This window comes from Aedes albopictus, chromosome 2 (genome assembly GCF_035046485.1).
Source record: "Aedes albopictus strain Foshan chromosome 2, AalbF5, whole genome shotgun sequence".
NCBI lineage: Eukaryota > Metazoa > Arthropoda > Insecta > Diptera > Culicidae > Aedes > Aedes albopictus.
In genome coordinates, this window is record NC_085137.1 from 466,558,257 (window position 1) to 466,579,687 (window position 21,431).

General features: G+C 37.2%; 1 protein-coding gene across 1 annotated transcript in view; it reads left to right on the forward strand.

The window, feature by feature from the left end:
- The window catches only part of LOC109412780 (heparan sulfate 2-O-sulfotransferase pipe), an 848,881-nt gene that overhangs the window by 647,592 nt on the left and 179,858 nt on the right, over positions 1 to 21,431 (forward strand). The gene's annotated exons all lie outside the window — the stretch shown is intronic.

Genomic DNA, 21,431 nt, shown 5'->3' on the forward strand with positions numbered 1-21,431 from the left:
GGAAACCTGGAAGATTTTTTCAGGAACTCAGGAAAGATTTTATGAATCCTAGGATGGATTTCAGCTAGGGTCCATGAAAGAATTATCGTAAAATCTGTGGAAGTTTTATCAAAATAATCCTTGGAAAAATTTGTAAAGATATCTCTGGAGGAAAATCTGGTGCTATTTCTGAAGAAATTATAAGTTGAATTTATAATGAAAGCCCTGGGAGATTTTCTGAAAGAATCTCTCGAAATACTTGTTCTGGCAGTTTCTATAGGAATCCTTGCAGGAAATGCTTCGGCAGATTACTGACAAGATGTGTGATCAATTAGTTAGTCAATGTTCCCCGATTTCAGCGGGTCTTCACTGGTGCATGCCCATGGATGAATTCCTGGAGGAATCTCTGAAGGAACCGCTTCAGCACTTCCTGAAAGAACTGCTGGAACAAATTCTGAAAGAATCCATAGAACAACTTTTGAACAAAACCCCTCTTAAATTCATGAAATAATTCTAGGAATATTGAAAAATTCTCAGAAAGGTATATCCGAAAGAGTCGCTGAAAAAATAACAGAAAAAAAAATTGTAAAAAATTCTAAATGAGTTACTGAAAGAATATTTTAAGGAATATTTCATGAATCCCCAGATGAATTTTCTGAAGAAATTCCAGAAAAAATACCTGAAGAAACACCTGGAAGCCCCCAGTGGAATACCTAACAAAACCTCTTGAGATATTTTTGAATCATCCAATCCTGGAAAAATCCCCTAATAAAAACAACAATAATACACAATAACTTGAACATTTTTTTTCTGGAATTCCTGGAGGAATTCATAAAGAAATTCTGAGAGGTTGGCTTGAAGGCCATCTTGTAGGAATTTCTGAGGGAATACATACTCGGCAAAATTGCTGATGAAATCTCTGTGTAAACAGAGCAGGAATCTCTGCAAGAATGTCTTCCAGCCTTTCCATAAGAATCCTTATAAGAAGCTCAAAAAGAATCAGTAGAATAAAATCTCAAATAATCCTTGGTTATGTATTTTCTAAGACTTTCTTTAAAAATCCTTGGCAATTTCTGGAAGAGGAAGTTTAGAACGAATATCTAAAGGAATGTGAAGAAATCTTGTGAATTTCTCTAATAATCTCTTGTAGAATTTCTAAAGCAATCCTTGGAGAAAATTATTTAGAAAGCTTCCAAGAAGATTTTGAAGGAGTTCTGAATTTCTGATTCTCAATGTATTCAAGAATCGTTTTCTAAAAAAAACATGGAGTATTGTTGAGAAAGTATATGGAAAGTTTTCTAGATGAATGCTCTGGTAATTTCTGGAGGAATCTCTATGAAATCTGAAGAAATTCGTTTATGAATTTCTGGATCAAATAATTGAAGATTTTTTTGAACGAAATCTTGAAGTATTTTCCAAAGGGATTAATGCAACATTTTTGTGAGGTATCTGTGAAATAATTTCTTAAGGCGAAACTGGAAGCATTTCCTCACTTTTTGGTTTTTGATTTTTTATTAAATAACGAAGCAATATTTTCAAAATAGGTTCTCGTACACAGTTAGAGAAAGGATCAAGTCTCCTGATTTTTTTTTTAGGGGCACCGGCTATTTGTGATAATGAAACGTCACAAGGTGGAAAAGGAAGAACGTCGGGAGGCACCTTTTCGTGTTGTCCTTCGAGTTCTTGCATCTTTTTATGTGATTGCTTTGAATTATTGAAAAAACTAATCCTAGAGTCAGACTATCCCAAAATCATTCTTTATATATAGGTAGCCTACAAAAATTTGTTTTATTTTTCAAACGTTTTATTTGTGGAGATTGTTTCTTCAGAACTTTTTCCAGGAGACCTCCAAATACCTACAGGTATACCCAAACGCGCCAACTCGGTCAAATAATGGGGGGGGGGCGGCAAAGCCTGTTTTTTTCGGATATTTTGTATGGAAAAACCGGCATATTTCAAGAATCCATAGATGGATTTACTGAACAAATTCCAGAAAGAATACCTTAAAAACTTTGGAAAATCCTGGAGAAAATCCCAAACAAAAATACTAAACCATTTTTTAATGGAATTTCTGGAAGAATTCATGAAGAAATTCCTAGATATACGCTTGGAGGAAATCCTGGATGAATTTCTGGAAAAACACAATGAGCAATACCCGGCAGAATTTGTGATGAAATCTCTATGTAAATTTCTGCAGCAATGTCTTCAAGAATGTCTTGCAGCCTTTCCGTAAGAATCTTTATAAGAATCTCTGAAAGAATCAGTAGAAAAAAATCTCAAGTAGTGCTTGGATGATTTTTTGAGACTTTCTTAAGAAATCCTTGGAGCAATCTCTGGAAAAGAAATATCTTCAAGGAATATCTAAAGGCATGTGAAGAAATCTTGGGAATTTCCATAATAATCTCATGTATAATTTCTCTATCAATCCTTGGAGAAAATGCTTTTATACTCTTTCTGAGAAAATTGTGAAGGAGTTCTAAACTCCTGGTTCCTAATGTATCCGTGAATAATTTAAAAAAATATGGAGTATTAATGAGAAAGTTCATGGAGGGTTTTGTAAATGAATGCTCTGAAAAATATCCGAATTTATGAAAAAATTCTCTATGAAAAAATGGTAGATAAATTCCTGGACTGTAAGCAAGATTATTTGAAAGGAATTCTTGAAGTTTTTTTTCTATAAGAATCTATGCAACATGTTTGAAAGCTATCCGTGCAAGACCTTCTTAAGGAGTTCTTAAAGAAATTTCTGGAGAACATTTAAAAGTCCTGAGAAATCCCTACAAGATTTCGTGAAAGAATTTATAACACAAAGCTATGGGAGATTTTATAAAACAATCCCTTGAAAAACTTGTGAAGGAACCTCTAGGGCAGTTTCTATAGGAATCCTTCCCGAATGAATCTCACATATTTTTAAGAATCCCTGGAAGAATTTCTAAAGATATCTCAAGAAGATTTTCTGACAGAAATTAAGATTTTCAAAAAGAAATCCCTGGAGCAATTTCTGAAGAAACCCCCGGAGAAAGTTTTGAAAAAGGTCTTTGGAAGATCATCTGAAATAATGCTTAAGGAGTTTCCTAAGGGTTTTTCGGAAAAAAAATCTTTAAAAGTCCCGATAAAAATAGGGTACAGATTTTTCTGGAGGATAATCACAAGATATCCCTAGAAATCTAAAAAAAGCCATTAAAGGGCAATATGTATCACTGTTCAGGAGCGATTCTTGGATGCTATATGAGTCTTAGGTGGTTTCAGAAGCTCTCCAAGGGATTTTTGAGGGTTACAGAAACATTCCCAGGGATTTCAGCTGATTTCAATTGTCTTTAATTTAGTGTAGATATTTCAAGAAGTTTCACGAGGTTTGCTGAGATTTTCAGAATTATGTCTGGAGCTTACATGGGGGCTTCAGAAGGTGTCATGGTGGAAGGTCCACCATGGGGGATTCAGAGAGGTTCTTTTTTGTTTTTTTTTTGTGTTTTTTATGCATATCAGGAGTATTCCAGGAGGCGAAGGTTTCAGACACATTACGAAACCCTCCAAAATCACCTTAAATACCTTGAAAAGCATCGGAACAACTTTTGAAGTTCTCTCTCTAAAGCTCCCTTGAAAGCCCCCTAAAACCTCTCGAAACGTTTTGAAACGCCTTGGTGCGACATATTCACACTGAAACATCCCTGAAACTTTCTGGAAAGCTTCCTGAAACCTCCGAGAACTCCTTTTGAAGCCTTGAAACTCCTCTAAAAAAATAAACGTCTTGAAACGCCTTTAAACATCTTCCAAATTCGCTGAAACACTCGGAACGCCTTGAAATGCTTTGAACCTAAGATTGAACCTCCACTGAAAGCCCTTGAAACTCTCATCAAAACCCGGTAAAATCCCTTTGAACCTTCTGAAACGTCTTGAAGCGCTTTAGAACGCTTCTGAAAATCTCTCCTGAAATTTCATCGAAATTGCCCTTCAAGTAGAGTGGAATTTGGACTATTTGGAGCAGCTCGTTGAACAGATGGGTTTATATCTCTTTGAACAATTCTTGACTATTTTGAAATACGAACAGGGATGGGAAATGTCACGGTATTAAACGGAGAAAATATCCAAATATTCTTAGACCTATTATTGTGCGAATTTCTGACCCTGAACATCACCACCAAACTATTATCTAATCAATTATGGGTTTAAATGATGTAACATAACAAGAATACACTTTTATGACAGTTCCCATTCCTGTTACCTACGATAATTTATATTTTATCTTCAAAATCTTTGCTTGTTATTCTTGATTTTCCTTTGGGAATTCATTCACATTTCATTTATGTTGAAATTTGTGGGAAAATTTTTGAACGAAAGCCACGTATTTCACCGAGTTGTATGTAGGTTTATAAAAATGTTGAAAAAGTTTCCGAGGCAACTATTCTGTTCTGTTCCTGACATTGCTAAAAACATTCTAAGAAGTGACCAAAAACCATTGAAAAATGTCTTAAATAAATCAAACTGTTGAGTTTTTTTTGTAAAAACCTCGTAGAAATGCCTGAAAACAATCTCGTAACATTCTTTGCAGATTTTAGAGAGAAATTTCAGTAATTATTTTTGTAACTATTTGTTTCAGTTGAAGTACATTTTAAGATGAATATTGCGTTAAAATTGGCTTGGAGAGATTCTTTTTAAATACAGAATTCTTACCTCTCCTTCAAAAGATGCCAAATCTTAGTGGAATCAAAAGGAACAGTGCTTAACTCGGTTTTCTATTTACCTCCATGTGCATTAGGATCATTTTTTATCCAAACCGTGTACTACGTCAGCGATTTGACGTGCAACGTGCAAAAAAACATTAAGGGGTGGTGGGGGTAAAGTGGACAGGTGGGGTAAAATGGACAGGGTACATTTTCATGGCTTCTATTGTTTTTCAACATGTTTTAACGATTGAAGCTTATGCCTGAGCATGAACCATTATACTTTTGCTGAACTTGAACATTGAAATCAAATAAACCTCTTTAAAATGACAAAATCTTTAAAAATAACGTGCATAATCGGAAATGATGTAAAATCTGCTTAACATGGCTAAGGTTTTCTCGTAAGTTATTTTCAAATTATTACAAGTTTTACACCCTAAACCAATGAAGACCAAGTAGAAGACTATATTTGACCGGAAAAAAATGTTTTGCGAAAATAAAATCTTTTGGAAATAATTTTACCATAATCAGACCTTGGGGGTAAAATGGACAATCGGTTCAAATTTTACCAAAATTTCATATTTTTTTTATGCAAACTCCAGAATTATCAGCCATCATACATATCGTAAGATAGTTGAAGTAAAAAGTTATAAAAAAATATTTTATATCAACAAAATATAATTTTCATCCAAAAAAGTGCTTGTTTTTTACACTATTTTTACGGTAATTATTTAAGTGTGTTTCAAAGTTTGTATTAAAAATTTTAAAGCAACAAAATAAAGGTTTCGTATGAAATTTGATAGTTTGTAATTAAAAACATAGAAACAATATGCTGTTATATAACTTTTAACGACTTGTTCATTTTACCCCATCGATTGTCCATTTTACCCCCACCGATTTTTTTCACGCTATTTTGATGCACGTTTTGGTGAAGAAAATAATCAAAGAAAACAATATTTTTTAAATGCAACTCCTTACAAGATTTCTAGAGTATATCATTACCTTCCATGTTACTCGGAAAAGCAGATTGATTTTGGCGCATTTCCGCGCGAAACGACCAAAATGCTTAGGTTGTCCACTTTACCCCCACCACCCCAACATAGGTTTTGGTAAAACTCCTTGAAAATTTTTTTGTGCAAAATTTTGAAAAAAGTCCCTATGCAATTTTTGTGGTAGGGAACTGGAACCATCGCCGCAGGGCTCCTATTTTGGGCACTTTTTTGCTATAAGCCAGTTTTGAACTACCTGACACAATTTTTGGAAGGCGGTGTGACAAAAGTTCAAGTCAATTGGTTTGGAATTGACTGAGTTATAGCATTTCCCAAGTTCCCAAAATATCGGCCACTACCCAAGTGGCTCTCTACCCTAGATTCATGAAGAATTTCTGATGAAATAATTTCCTTTTTTTTTATTAATCCTAGAAGTATAAAAGCAACCACCATCGCCTTCGACCGAATAACTTTATCGAGGAAAATATGGCTAGACAGTTAGGGGACATTCATAAACCACATGGACCAAATTTTGGTCAACTCAGACCGCCCCTCCCCCCTCGTAGACTTTTGTTCATACAAAAATTTAAAAATTTGTATGGAGCGTAGACTTTGGCCGGACACCCCCCCACCTCCCCCCAAAAAGTCCACGTGGTTTATGAGGCCCTTGTCAAAACAGAAAAGTGTATGAATAGCCAGCGTGTCAACCTCTACTAGGTTCGGAATCTGTATGAAAGTTTCCTCAGCGATTCCTACTATAATTCCTGTTCGTGATTCTTTTGAGATAACTTCGAAACATCTCAAGGGGTTCTTCCAGCTAATCTATACTGATTACTTCAAAAATTGTTTTGGATTTACTCAAGAGTTTTTTCTCTGAAGTTGCTCCCTGAGTATGTCGAAAATTGCATCTCGTAGCATTCCGCTTGTTTACTGTTAGAACTCGTTCAGAAGTATTTTTGTGGGGATTCTTCAAATACTTTTTAGATTTCTTTATGCAATCTCCTAGGATGCTATCACGCTATGTCTTAGCATTCCTTTAGAAGAATTTATAGGATTCATCACTGGGTATCTTCAATAATGTTTATTAGGAATCCTCTAGGTTATCTTGTACAATTCTGATTGGTTGTCTCTTGCAAAACTTTTGAAAGAGTTTTTTTCTTTGAAATTTCTCATAGATTTTTTGTAAAACTTCTCCGACGATTGCTTATAGAGTTCATTCACATATTTTTTCTTAAATTTCTTCAGTAGTTTTGATGAGAAATCCCTCAGCAGTTCCACCAAGAATTCCTGTATTTGTTCATAATTTTTGTAAGAAGTATCATCAGAAAACCCAGCAGGAGTTTTTTTTTCTGAGATTCCTTCGTGAATTTCGTCGTGAAGTTCTCCAAGAGTTCTTCCTTTGTAATCTCTTGGAATTTTTCTTTTTTTCTCTCTCTTGAAATTCCTACAGAACATCTTTTAGGCTTCTGCAATGTATTCCTGAAATTCCCTCAAGAATGTTTCTGAGATTTTTTAACGTAGTCTCGCTTAGATGTCTTAAGGCGTTCGTCGATCAGTTTTTGTTGGGATATCTAAAGAAGCTCCTGACTTTTCGCTATTCTACAGTAATTCCTTCTGCAATTGAACAAGATATGTATTTCCCAATACTTTTTGAAGTTACTATGATAATTTCTTCAACAATTTTCCCAGAAATCAAAATTTTTATCTGGGTCTTATCCTAGAGGTTCTCTTAAAATTCCTCCGATTTTATTTTTTTTTTAACTCATGTGGAAATTCTTCCAATATATATATATATTTTTTTTTTAATTTCAACAGACATTTTTTTCTTCAGGGGTTCATTTGGTGTTCCGCAGTAGTTCCAGAGATTCACAAACAAAAACCTGGTATTCCATCAGGAGCTCCATCTAGGATTATTTAAAGTGATCCTTCTGGTATTTTTTCAAGAAATCCTTCTGGTGTTCGTCCAGAAATTGTTCATTTTGTGATTCCTGCAGGAACTCTTTCTGGGAGACATCCATAGCTTCATTTTTTCAAGAGCTTCTACTAGATTCCCTTCAGAATCGTCATTGGAGTTTCACTAGGTTTTGCTACTCGGATTCCTCCTAAAATTTCTTCTGGTTACCCTCGGGATATTCTTCTTGAACATCCTGTATCCTGAAATCTATGTAAGAATTCTCCTGGTCCTGGAGTTCCTTAAGAGAATCTGTGAGTATCTTTTGGGAATCTCCAGGATTTCCGTCTGAAAATCCTCCAGAAGACTTTCCAGGACGCCCTCCTGGGGTTTATTCTGGAATCTCCCAGAAGTTTCTTTAGAAAATCTTTAATGGAAAACCTCCAGTAGATTGTTCCTTGAATCCTACAGGATTTATTTGTGATAGTTCGTCAGTTTTTTTTATTTCTCCAAGAGCTTTTTCTGAAATTTATTGTGGAAATCTTCATAAAGTTTTTTTTTGTGAGGGTCCTCCAGGAGTTCTAAGAAAAAATAGGATAAAAAAAACTTCTAAAGGAATTCGTGGAGACGTCCTCTTCAATTTGGCCTATTCCTGGAGAAATAAATATTTGGAATTCCTTAAGAAAGCCACAGCCACAAACTCCTGGAGGTATCCCCTGATGATATTCCTGGATGAAGCCACATTTGCAGTTTGTAGAGAAATCCCCATAAAGCACATCAGTGAAGCTGCTACAACACAAAAAGCTAAAAGAAAACGAATAAGTCAATCACTCGATTATCCAGGTTGATTTTTTTTTGTTTTTTTTTTTTTCATCAAGTACCTAGATAATCGAGTCTGACCTATACTGTATTGGTCAACGAACACTACCCGAACAGGAATAAATAACTGACACATAACTGGAGAATACCAAAGTCAGGTATCATACCAAGACAAGGTATTATTCGGTTATCCAGGTATTGAAAATAACTTTTTTTGGTATTTTGAAGGTATTGATACAATACCTCAATGAGTTTTTGGTTTGGTGTTGAGGACTGCTTGAGGTATTATTCAATTATCGAAAAATCGCTATTTGTATGGAAAAACCGCCGATTTTTTTTTAGGTATTGCCATACCTGATGTCATTATTCACGCGTTATGCACAGAATACACACCAGTTATTATTTAAGGTATTTTACCTCTTATGCAGGGCTACTTAATACCTCATTCAGGTTGTAGGTATTCGGCTTTCCATACCTGAGTTAGTTATTCTTCAGTTATTTTCTCCTGCTCGGGTATAGTTGAAGTTCGAATATTTTGAACAATGATTTTTCATTACAGGATGGACTTCTGTTAATCAATGATCTCTTCGTGTTATTGTCGATTTGGTGATACCTTACCATACCGATCAGGCTAAGGCCGGGGTGGCCTCTGCTGTACATATTAGCCGCCTCCATTCCACTCGGTCCATGGCTGTTTGTCTCCAGTTCCGCACTCTGCGTAGGGTCCGCAGATCGTCCTCCACTTGGTCGACCCACCTAGCTCGCTGCGCTCCACGTCTTCTTGTACCGGTCGGATTATCGATTTGGTGTGGTCAGAGATTGCTACTGAAGCAATACCTTCTTGGTGGTTCCGGAGAGACGTAGGGTTTGGCGACTATAGAAATGGTTCAGTGGGTACGAGGAGAGAGTAGTCCTGGCTTTTACTTTTGTTGTAGAAGACGGCCTCAGACTACACTTCCCTTACCTTCCTGTCAGGGTGTCTGTTGAGCAGATTATCCCCCTATGGTTTAGAAGGAAAAAAAAGTTATTAGCAAAATAAGAATCAACGAAGAGAAATCGATTATGTCAGTGATGATTTACAACATGTTTAGGCAATTAAAATATCAAAGACATGCTAAAAGATTTCAAATCGGTTAAATAGTCGAAAAGTTATAGCGCCTTAAAGTCAAGAGAAGATCATTTATTTTTTGTGCTTGTTCTTCTTATCGCTACCAAGTTTCTTACAGTTTCTTTTTTTATTATAAATAAATTAATTAAATTAATCTCCTAATTTTTTAATGATTGTTTTTTTTTTTTGTAATAGGGACTAGAAACTAATGCATTGAATTTATTCCCATTTCAGGTATGAATTCCTAAAAATTTGAAGCGTGCCAAAAACAGTAAGTAAGAGTTTTTCAATAATCATTCTGAATAACACTTCTGCAATCGCATGAAACTTCTTTTCTAATTTATCTGCAAAAGGGGCTGAAAGTCTCTTTAATAAAGAGAAATCAATCAATCAATCAACTTATCTGCAAAATTCCATAAGAATGTCTTCGTAAATAAATACTACAAATTTACCGAGTATATCTTCAGCTGTACAGCGCTGTTCTACAAAACTTCTTCATGGACTCCTCAAATTTTTTTCTAAAAATAGAGTCGGAAATCTCCTGAAGTATTTCAACAACAGTACCACCAAGAAGTTCCCATGTCACTGAAGAGTCACGGCAGCGCAGGTTTTTGTAGAAGTAGGTAAGTTACAGTGACTTCTACGCAATCAAAACCTGCGCTGCAGTAACTCTTCTGTAACATGTGTGTTACTTGGGTTCACAATTTCTTCCAAAAATCGAGAAATTCTATGATTTTACAGAAAATCACATTATATACTAACACCCACCAACTACTCAGTAAAAACTCCAGAACTATACCCACTTTCTTCTCATTTTATCGTCCGCCACAACCAACTAACCTCATCACCTGTCTACAGGTTAGCGGCACCTCGATGGACGCTCGTCCGTCATCACACTTCGTCATCGCTCTTCGTCACCGCAGTGCCCACGGAGAACAATCGAAACAAAGAAAACCCATTTTCCACACGCATCGACCGTTTTTCAACTTTTTGATTGAATTTCAATTTTCCTCATCGGGTCCGTCGCCGTCGCCCGCGCACTGCAGCCCGCTAGATGTGGCTAGTTAGTTATTGACGCGCGCGCGAGGGCGTTCGTTCGTTTGTTGTTGGTTGGTCTTGTTATCCTCTCCGTGTTGGTAGTTAAACTTCATGGCAGGATGGTTTGGCACCAGAAGGCGTCCGCGCTGCGCGGTGGCAATGCAATGGTCAACACGTCCGTTCGTTCGTTCCTTCTCCGTTCGTTGACTGACTATCAATTGCATCGACTGGACTGGGGCGGTACCGGCGGCGGAGGGGGTACCTTTTGCAACTTTTCACGCAAGCTACTTGGGGCTCCTTCTCCCGGGAAGTTACTTCTCCTACTGTGTCGGTTTGAAAAGACCGAGCATTTATTTGCCAGCGGGGTGCTACTTGCTGCGGACGAGAACCCAGAGGGTGCAGTCTAACGAAATTGAAAATAAATCTAGTTTGAAATTGAAAACTTGTGAAACATTGATTGACCCTCGTCGTCGCCATCGTTCGTTCCTTGGTCGAGTTGGTTGGCTGGTTGGCGTCGATGCCCGTTGTTGTCGGTTGGTTGGTTGGTTGGTTGGGCGGTGGTGCTAACGATTCCTTTGAAATCGGTTCCTGTTTCGCGCTTCTAAACTGATGGTGGTGGGACAACCCACGTAAGGAAACCCGCGGAGCGGAGGAAAACTTACGTAAGGAAATCGTTATTGCATATTGTTAAAAATTTTGCTTTCGAATTTGCAAAGTAGCACTCTCTCTGATAGTGCCAACAAGACCGAACCGAGTTGCTTGTGAAAGCGTCCCTCCAGTGAGCGTAAAAGTTGTTGCACAAACGAACGCTTTTCGCTTCTCGTCTGTGCGGTGCCACTGCCTGCTGCTACTAGTGGGAAAGGAGGAACTTTTCGGGTTGCCAATGGTATTGAAATGGGAGCAAGAAAAGCAGTTTGACTGTTCTTTTTATTATTCATGCAGTTTGCAAATCGCAATCACTTTGAAAATGATTTTTAGGGTGTCGTGTTTTTGTGCGCATTCTTTTGTCCTGGTTTCGAAAGCTGTTGGATTATCTCATTAAAATTTTAAAGTGAACACAATAGCTTGAAGCATGATGCATCTTAAAATAGTAACAAATTTTGAAAATTAGAATTCTAGTCCTTTTCTGAATTGCTCTCTGCGCTTTTTGTGTCAATTAGATCGGTAGCTAATTTAGTGTGGGTCATCGGAACCGTTTTCTCAGATCAAAGCTTTTTTAGTTCCGTTTTGGGTCCTGAGTATCTGTGCAAAATTTGAGCATGATCGGTTGCGTCTACACTTTGCGCATTGCAATTGAAATTTGTATGGGAAAACATACTTTTTTGCATTTTTGTCATAAGTTGAAAAAGTTTGCCTGAAACTTTTTAACCGATACTATTAAATGATAGGCTAGGATGTTCTGAAAAACAATGTCGAAGACCGCAAAGCGATCCAATGCTTGTGAAAATAGTTATAACCAACGAACCGCATGCATGTGTTTATGTTTTAACATGTAAAGGAATAACAATAGCAACAAAATCATGATGTTTTGCCTAGCAATGCCAACGCTTTAACTTTTTTCATAAGCATCAGATCACTTCGCGGTCTTCGACAAAGTTTTTCAGGATACCCTAGGCTACGTTTTCACTTTATCGGTTACATGGTTTTAGAAAAAATCGAGCTTGTTATGAGAAAAATGCAAAAAAAGTGTGTTTTTCCATGTAAAACCCCATGCAAACTTCAAAGGCGATGCGCAAAACGTAGACAAAACCGATTGTGCCCAAATTTTGCCCACTTTTTCGGGTCTTAAAATGGGATCAAAAAAGCTTTGATCTGATGGGATACCATTGAATTTTTCATTTTTCCATATAAACGATGACCCACTCTACTAGCTATCACCAGGGGATTTTTTATTATCGTACAAATTGGTACCAATGTTCTCAGAATGCAATGAAATTTTTTTCATTGGGTTCATAGTATATGAACAGAAGCAAAATTGAAAAAAATCCGGGTCGCCTAATTTTCCAGAAAACTCCAGTGGAAAACCAGCATTTTCCACAGATACCAACTACTTTCAAAAATAATTACTCAAGAACGAAGCATCGTAGACACAGCAATTCTCAGCAATTGAAAAAAAAATTCAAAATGAAAATTGTTTTCCACAAAATTGAGGAAAATCGGTTGGAAAAGTCGGAAAAACTATTTTCGCACTCCGGGAAAATTCTTTTAAAAAAACATTTTTGTATGGGAATTACATAAGCTATATTCTATGAAATTTTCAGGATGTGGTTTATCTCCGTTCCTGAGTTATGACCTCTCTCTCTCTCTTCTTGGCGTAACGTCCTCACTGGGACAAAGCCTGCTTCTCAGCTTAGTGTTCTATGAGCACTTCCACAGTTATTAACTGAGAGCTTCCTCTGCCAATGACCATTTTGCATGTGTATATCGTGTGGCAGGCACGAAGATACTCTATGCCCAAGGAAGTCAAGGAAATTTCCTTTACGAAAAGATCCTGGACCGACCGGGAATCGAACCCGTCACCCTCAGCATGGTCATGCTGAATACCCGTGCGTTTACCGCCTCGGCTATATGGGCCCTTTGAGTTATGACCTATTAGGTGTAAATTTTCCAGATGTGCTGTTTGAGCCGTTTTTTTTAATCATTACCTATGAACGAAGCATCGTAGACACAATGTTTTTTTTTTGTGAAATCGTAAGCAAATTTTCTCAGCAATCCAAAAAAAAATACAAAATGAAAATGGTTTTCTACGGTTGAGGAAAATCGATTATAAAAGTCGGAAAAACTATTTTCGAAGTCCGGAAAAATCCTAAAAAAAAAATTGGAAGGGAATTACCTGCACACGCTATATTCTGTGAAATTTTCAAGATGTGGTTTTCTTCGTTCCTCATATAGCACATCTGGAAAATGTTGGTTTTCCACTGGAGTTTTCCGGAAAATTAGGCGATCCTGATTTTTTTCAATTTTGTTATTGTTCATATATGACCCTACCTGTGAAAAAAAATTCATTAAATTCTGAGAACCTTGATACCAATTTGTACGATAATAAAAAAAAAACCCCACCAACTTATAACAGGGTTGTTATCCGGCATTGTTGCAACATGCTTTGCCCACCATATCCTTCCGGCTTTAGCTACCTTCTCGACGCTGGGTTCGCCGTAAAGTGCAGCGAGCTCGTGGTTCATCCTTCTTCGCCACACCCCGTTCTCTTGCACACCGCCAAAAATCGTCCTTAGCACGCGTCGCTCGAAAATTCCGAGTGCTTGCAGGTCCTCCTCGAGCATGGTCCATAGAGGACCATCGGTCTTATTAGCGTTTTGTACATGGTGCATTTGGTGCGTGGGTGCCATGCCATGTTCTACGGCTAGCATTGTTGCCAGTCATCAGTAAGGATCCGCGGTAGACGATTTCCTCCACCACCTCGAAGGTATCCCCATCTATCGTCACATTACTACCTAAACGGAGGGCTACAGCTCCGCCAGCTCTGCCATCGTTCCAAATGTTCTGGACATTGTGTTGTCCGCAAAGCATACAAATTGACCGGATTTTGTGAAAACCGTATCCCGGCTGTTGAGCCCGGCTCGACGCATTACACCTTCTAGAGCGATGTTGAAGAGTAGGCATGAGTGTCCATCATCTTGTCGTAGTCCCTGGCGAGATTCGAAAGTACTGGATGTTCACCCGAAACTCTTACACAGTTTTGCACATCGTCCATCGTTGCTATAATCAGTCTAGTCAGCTTCCCAGGAAAGCCGTTCTGCCATGTCTTAAAGTAGAAGGTTCGACTAATAATAAGATGCTTCTCATAACTTCATTAATTTTCAACAAATTTTCAATCTTTTTTATGGTTTTCTTTAACAATAAATGTTTAAATAAACATAACCATGTATTAAAAAATAATGTAATGCTCTACTTCAAGAAAATGTATTTCGAAAACACTACGTTGAATTAGAATGATGTCTTCGGAGATGTTTGAGGATATTTGAAGCACTTTTAGAAGAAAAAATATACTGAGAGCAATATTCATCGCAGGTCTATGTTAAACGTCTTATAATTTCAATTTTCCAAAAAAAAGGATAACCTTTTGATTTTTTTTTTTTTTTGTTATTTTTCTGTAGAAAACGAACTTTCCGCCTCATAATTTGCTCTGTAGCCCAGGATGATCAAATGCTTTAATCTATTGCTTCTTGAATGTTTATTTTTATTCGTTTTCAGAAGTATACAATTTTTGAAATTTTTCATATCAAAAACAGATTCGACGTACACGTTTTTAAAAATTCTGCGATGTATATTTTTTAAATCAAAATGATTTTTGGAAAATAGCAGGTTATATATTTTAATGCTAGCTACTCTAAAAGTATCTAATATTATAAAGCTGACACACACACACACCTCAAAACACCACACCAGCCCCTGGGGTCAGGGGGTGGGGCTGGTTCTGTTTTGCCAAATGACTAAAAGTGATTATTTTATGTGTTATTGTATTTGAGAGGCCCCGTGTTCCGGGTGTTCCAAAGCAGCCACATCAGATGATACATACTTCAGTCATTTTTTTTCTATCACATTCTCTTGAAAGCATGAAGATTGATTCGTTACACGGCATGTTTAGGTTGAATGCCAGAAGGGTCCCCAATGAGGCCCCGCGGAACCTGTCACAAGGAACCGGATGAGTCAACTTATTCAAATTAGGTTATCGCAGTTGTGTTTCACTGTTCGCAACAAAAATTTCGCTGTAAATCGATGGTAACACATGAAATAATCACTTGTAGCCATTTTGGCAACCCCCTGTACCCAGTTCAATCCGGAATATTCCCGGAAAGGTTCCGGATATTGCATGGCCACTTTAGCATAATAAACTAGCACCAATTTATGATCGATTGAGGGTGACTTCAATAAAATCGGTTGAAAAATGACGAAATGCCAGCATTTTGAAAATGAGTTGTCGGGGGTCAGGTACGTGAAGGTTAAAAAACATGAAAATACTAGCATCTAAACACACCCTAGGCCCTTTCAACGTATACATTCCAAAAACTACTTCAGTATACCGACTTCGGTAATTTTTTTTACCGAAATCTCAACCGTTAAGTTATTTACCGGATAAATTCGGTGACGTTTACCGAACTTCGTTAAAATTTTACAGATAAACGATAACATTTTACCGAAATTTGTTAATTTTTACAGAATTTCGGTAAAAAACCATTACCGAACGTTCAGCAGTTGAGATTTCGGTAAAAATTACCGAACGCGACTAGCTTCGTACCTTTGCATCTTTATTTTTCACTAGTTTTCGTTTGGGGGGTTTGAGAATTTCTTCGGCTTTTCTTTTTTCTTAGTCCTTTTTTTATTTTTTTTAGGTATTCGAAATTTGTTCATAAATCCCATTGGAAATTTTGTCAGAGAAAAAACATGAGAAGATCAAATTTTCCCTTAAAACAGAAAATTGATGAAGAGCAAATTGATTTGTTGAGCTTTGTTTTCTTCAATCACTTAACTTAATTTACAGCTCTATTGTCCACTAAGGCAATACGTAAGCGATTCCAATTGCAAGCTGTACTTACAATTTGTACAGCGCCTAAATGTATTCTATTATAATTCTTCTATATCCAACTTGTGGCCGTTGCGCTGCTTTCACTTTCTACCCTATCATGGTAGAATGATGAGCACGAGGAAGCTGATGTGTGGTTGTCGGTTGTTCCTGTTTCCAGTCCGATTGGGGGTCCATTATGAGTTGCCGGTTCGCCGATGTCCAAGTATCCGGGTTCGTTTGAGCCATGGGGCTCAGAAGAGGGTCAGTGTCAGCTGCTCTCAGGGAGAAAGAGCAACTGACGAAAGTGCCGGGGATCGAACCCATGACCATCTGCTTATGAGGCAAACGTGTAGCCACTACGCCACGGGCCCCGGCTCTGTTGGGCTTTTAGGGGCTGTCCATAAACCACGTGGTCATTTTTTTGGGACTTTTCAACACATCCCCCCCCCCCCCCCCTCCCCCGCGTGGTCATTAGTCCATACAAATGTTTTTATTTGTCCATACAAAATGGTCATTGGCCGAACCCCCCCCCCCCCCCCCCCTCATGACCACGTGGTTTATGGACAGCCCCTTTGTACCCGAGCAGAAGGGAATAACAACAGCATAAGAAGCAGTGTTATTTGGGCAAATTACGATTATTTCTAAGTTATTACCATGACATATTGTGTTATAAACTTGTCTGTCATAAGCGGCAAAATAACAAATTCCATAACAAAAAAAATGCTCCTGGGAAACCTTTTAAATAACTTGTTTTGTTAGTTTCAATAACAACTTAATAACAGTGAATTCGGAAAATATTTCAATAACAAATTTTTATATTAATATGTTATTGATAATAATCGGAGAGCAGAATTTGCTATGATATCAAAATCGTTACTAAATAAGTTATTATACTTATTATATAAAATTATTCGCTTTGTGTCACAAGCCCGCCAATAACATGAGGTTCATCACTCTGACGTAAGAAATATTTTCAAATGATCGAACAATACTATATACAGCTTTTAATTCATTCTAAGAGATTTGAAGTCGCAAGATAACCGAACTTTAGTAATTTCCTTATTATCAAATACGACGAGCTTCGATTTCCACCTGTAATTTATAAACTGTTCTACTTTAATTGTTTTCGGAGCACGGTTTTGAAATCAACACGTGTGCTTGAAACAGTTTGATCGTCGATAGCAATTTGTGACTTTTTTTTTCAGCATGGAAACTGAAGAATTTTTAGAATGCTCAACAGTTTTGCAGAAAATCTTTGGGATATTGGAAATATTGTACAGATTATTACAATTTTTCTGGAAACTTTGTTTTAATTCCTCCGATTTTTCCCTGGATTCAAGAATTATGTCGAATATTCCTCCTGGATTCTATAAGGAATTTTTCTATAATTTCTCCTGAACTTCCTCTGATGATTCATACAAGACTTTCACCTTTTTTTCTAAAATTCCTCTATTTATTTCTCTAAGGATTCCGCCAAAAACTCCTTATATGTTAATCAAGTGACTTTGTCATAAAATTCTTCTAGAAATTCGTCGACAGATTTTGTCATAAACTTTTCCATAAATGACTCCAAAAATCTTCCAGAAATTTCTCCGGGTGTTCTTCTACGGAATCTTTCATGGATTTTCAAAGAATCCTCTAGAAATTCCTCAACAATACTGCATAAAATCCCTTCAAGGATTTCTTCAGAATTTCCTGTGATCATTAGTCCTGAAGTTCATCTTAAGATTTCTCTGAAAATTTCTTTGAGGATTTCACCAGGAGTTTTTCAAAAGTTTTTGCCAAGAATTCTAATAATTGCTCAGAAGAGTTACCTTCGAAATTTCTAAGAAAATTACGCGAGGAGTTCTCTTGAAAACTTCTTCAGGGTTTTACCGAAAGTTTCTCCAGAACTTCCAAGTGCTTATCCGAAATTTTTTTTAAGGAATTCTTAAAAGGAGTCGATCAGAAATTATCTTCTTAACTGAATACAAAAATTGAACAACACAAAGGGACAGATCATAATTGTCGAATGGTTGCTGTAATTTCAAAACATGTTACTGTTGTGCTATTGCTGATAAGTGGAACAATACTACAACAATAATTAAACTTGTACTTCAACAAAACATGTTATTAAAATGTAATTTAGTTAATGTATATCAATAGCTTGATTATATAACAAAATGAGATTGTCCAACAAAATTTGTTATAGAAAAGCTATGCCTTAATAATTCAATAATAACAAAACAAGATATAAAAACAGGTTATGTGATTTGCTATTCTCCTCTGCTCGGGTAAGAGCTAAAAGTACAAAAATAATAACAGAAAGTCTGTAAATACTAACAAATTCTGTTATTATAACATCAAAACAAGGGCATAACATTTCTAAACTTCAAATACTTTTGTTCCAATCTTAGAACAAAGTTTACAATTGGTCGGCGTTCAGTCATAGTGTCATTACATAAAGAAATAATAGTATTTCTGAAAATAATGCCAGAGATTTTATATTTCAAGCGCTTGCAGGACGTTTTCTCGAAATCATTGAAAAACAGATGGTTCGGTCTGACTTAACGCCGACCAATTATGATGACTTTTTTTGAAAAAAACTTATTTTGTTCTCATTATCTCGATAATAGCTGATTCAGATTTTCTATATTGAAAAATATTTTGTTTTTAGTTTGTTCTTTTACCTTCTTCTTTTTTGTGGCCCTTCGTTCTCACTAGAGCTTGACCTGCCTCACTTCACAGTTATTAATTGAAGGGCTTTCTTTTACTGCCATTGCATGAATGTATATTGTGAGGCAAGTGCAATGCAATGATACACTATGCCAGAGGAAGTCGAGAAAAATTCCCGTCCGGAACGGGAATGGAATCAACCGTCTTCGGATTAATGATTCAAAGCCCTATCCACAAGACTAGTTCCGTTTGTTTTTACTCTTATTTCCAACAGACCAATAACAAACTTTTCCATTGAGCTATACATTTTCAATGTCCAAATTTGATCTTCTTTTGTTATTTTCTTCCGCCCAGGAAGTCTCCCCTGGGAATTAGTCTCTTCCCTAACTATTCAAAAATTAGACGTCAAAAGCTGTAAAAAGTTATCAAATTTTCAAAAAATTACCGGACCGATGGAAGCTTCAGAAGGCAAGCCAAAGTATTCACCAAAGAAATTGTCGAGACAAAAAAAAATATTTGTCCGAAGAAGCATTGACGAAAAAAAATCAAATGAGTTACTGAATAAATTTACAAAGCAATTGTCAAGGAGCTCCTCAAAAAATATCAAAAGAGGAATTTCGAAGATATGGCGAAAGTGAATTCAAAAACAGCTCCAAGGAGATTTTAAAAAAAATGAACAAATTGTTGAAGCAATTGAAGGAATTGAAAAGTACCATAGAAATGAAAAAAAAATACTGAAGGAATTCTCAGAAGAATTATTGGATGAATTCTCAGAACTGTGAAATCCATTCTTGAGTTTCTTTTCCAAGATGAATGAAACCATAATTTTATCATAATTAATTTAATTGTTTAACTTGACTATCTGTAGAATAATTTACTACGAAAAGCCAAGCAGTGTATTCCGCGAGGTACAGAAGAGAAATCCACAAATGACTTTTTATTTTCAAAATTTTACTCTGATGATGAACCAGGGCATGTTAGTGGAATTGTAAGTAAAAAGAAAATCGAGTACTTCGAGTTAAGTACAAGGCACTAAGAATTTGCATCCTTTGACAGATACGTATTTCGACCTCAACTGTAAGGTCGTCTTCAGTGTCTTGTACTTCACTCGACTGAGTACAAGACACTGAAGCCGACCTTACAGTTGAGGTCGAAATACGTATCTGTCTAAGGATGCAAATTCTTAGTGGAATTAAAAGGAACAGTATTTAACCCGATTTTCTTTTTACTTAAAATTTTATTCATAAATCAACTGGGACAAAATCTCAGCTTCTTCTTCCAATAACCATTTTGCATGTTTATTTCGTGTGGCAGGCACGAAACAATTCTATCTCCAAGGAAGTCAAGGAAAGTTCCTGAATCGATCGCGAATCGTTCCCGTCACTCCTGCAGTTCATGCAGGATAAGGTTTTTGAGCATAAAACAAAAAAGAAAAAAAAACTCTTTGAAAGGTCCAAACGTCTGGTAATTTCTGATTTCATTCGATAGCGCGAACTTTTTGGGAAATTTAACGAGCGGTTTAGTTACAGAATTGCTTGTTTAATATTCAGTATGTCAGGCCAACCTTCAATATGTCTTGGTAAGTCATTGTCCCGTCTATTCACGTGGGAGAACGCTAAGACTTGTGACAATGGGTATCAGCGTTTATAATCCCAGAAATTTCCCCTGCCTCGACCCACCACAGATATCGATCCCTTGTGTTCTCCTGCTAATCTTACATAACTCGCTCAGACCGAGTCCCATGTGGCGCACCGGCGTGGAAGCGTGGCGCCGGGGTGAGAGGCGTCGGTAACGAATGCCGTAATCGCAAAAGCCATTTCCTTCGGCACATCCATTCCGATTTGAAGCCGCCATTACTTACTGGAATTCCAAACTCAACCACCACCTTCGTTCGCTCCCTCCCTGATGCTTATTTGCCAATCAGCAGAATTTGCTTCTTCCATTCTGTTTGTAAGGTCGGCGGAGGTCGGCCTGATGATGAGGCCTCCTGGCACATATGTTAAGGAACTAAGGCGGCGGCTCAAGCACATTACGTTCTTCCAAGAAGTAATGGCGGTAAACCTCATTTCGAGCACTGTGCACTGGAGGGCGTTCTGTGTTGTTGGCTCTGCTGCCTAGCGGTGCGGTGGTGTATGGTCATAAGGGACTCCACCAGGTACCGAAGGGAATAAATTATTCAAGTCTAACTTCGTTCGGATCGAGTTTACACTGTGTTTCCTGTTCTGGTTGTTTGTCCGACCGGAGTAAGGTTCCTTCTGATGGTGGTCCGTCAATGGAAGTCCAAGCATGCGAGGTGACGTACGGTAGAAGCGTTTACGCTTTTCACGATTTGAATCGTTTGAAGTGAGGTGAAGTGCATTTGGAGGGAGATCGACTTCTGGCTTTCAGGTGAATCTAGTGGAGGGCTTTGTGGTTTTAGAATAATGTAACGTAAGAACGTGCGAGCTTTATCCCTGCTTGAGTGCTAAAAATTTCATTAGTTTGATGTTGTGAACTTGATTGATAAAGTGTCAAGTTTCAAAAAATTGAAATGGTATTTTTTCAGGAACTGAACTACATATTTTTATTGAAAAAAAACTTTCTCAGTAATAAGCATAGTACGAGTTTGAATCCTCTTCTACTTCTTCTTCTTCTTGGCGTTACATCCCGACTGAGACAAATCGTGCTTCTCAGCTAATTGGTCTGTGAACACTTTCACAGTTGTTAACCGAGAGCTTCCTCTGCCAATGACCATTTTGTATATCATGTGGCAGGCACGGACACTGCC